We start from the raw sequence: 1,170 nt of genomic DNA on the forward strand, positions 1-1,170 counted from the left end.
CCGGGGGGCCGGTGAGCCAACGGGTGCTAGCCGAAGCAGTCGGGTGGGACCTGCGAGTCGGCTGAGCTGGGGCTTCCACCGAGGCGGGACGGGGTCGGGGCAGAGGCCAAGGGCAGGTCAGGGGCCCAGCAGGGGACCAGCTGCGGCTCCCCTGGCCGGCGCCAGCCTGGCCTCGGGAGGCAGGGGGAGGGGTGGGGACCAGAGCCCAGCCCCTCTGCCGCGGAAGCTGCCTCCAGCCCTATCTCCGACACTCACTAGGTGATACTGGACCATCTTCTCCCCTGCCTGGATCTCAGTGGCCGCATCTCTGTAATGGGCTCATAGCTACCAGCTTGGGCAAACATGGGATGCCACCGAAATCACGGAGGGGAGGAGGAAGCAGGACCAGAAACTTAGTGCAGCTTTGTCCCAGAGCTCTGCTGCAGGGCAAGGCAGGCAGGGGCAGCTCCTGGATACCTCCCAACCCCAGCCTGCTTCACTCGCACAGGACAGGCCAAAAGCACCCAGGAGCCCTGAGTTCCCAGCCCTAAACTGGGGCATTCTGGTCTTATCACATTACTGATCCTAAGAGTCACCCCTGTCTCCCCCCTCTGCCTTCTTCCCTTAACCCCCCTTCGGCTGATCAAAGTGGAGAGAAGTAGTTTCTACCTAAATATCCCTCACATCCACGCCTCTCTCCCCTGTCCCCTGCCCTAGCCAAGGGCTCAAATTCATCAGCTTTAGGCCAGGTCACTGTCATGTCTTGCACAACAGTCTCCCTGCCTCTGGGCCTGCAACGACCTGCCCTCCACCCTGCCCTGCCCAGCCCTGCCCAATGTCAGAATGCCATCCACTCAACCAAGGCTGGCGGCCTCCATCCTTTCCTCCACGGGCACAACAGGAGGGACAGATCCACAGGCAGCAAGAGCACTGGACAAGGTCTCAGGTGTGGTGAGCACTGAGGCAGGAGACCAGGGTCAGGGGGAGGTGTCCACAATGCTGATCTGGCTAAAAGTCCCTTCTCTGCTTAAAGCCCAACAAAAGCAAATAACAGTGTTGAAGGAAAATGTACAATAGATAAGATAAAGCTCATACCCAACCAAAAGGTTAAGACCCCTGTAGATAAATGGGCAAAGAACCTGAAAACACTGCATACTGCAGGAAGGAGGGAATGTGGTGGCCTAACAAATA

The sequence above is a fragment of the Colobus angolensis genome, unplaced genomic scaffold, assembly GCF_000951035.1.
Source record: "Colobus angolensis palliatus isolate OR3802 unplaced genomic scaffold, Cang.pa_1.0 Scaffold402, whole genome shotgun sequence".
NCBI lineage: Eukaryota > Metazoa > Chordata > Mammalia > Primates > Cercopithecidae > Colobus > Colobus angolensis.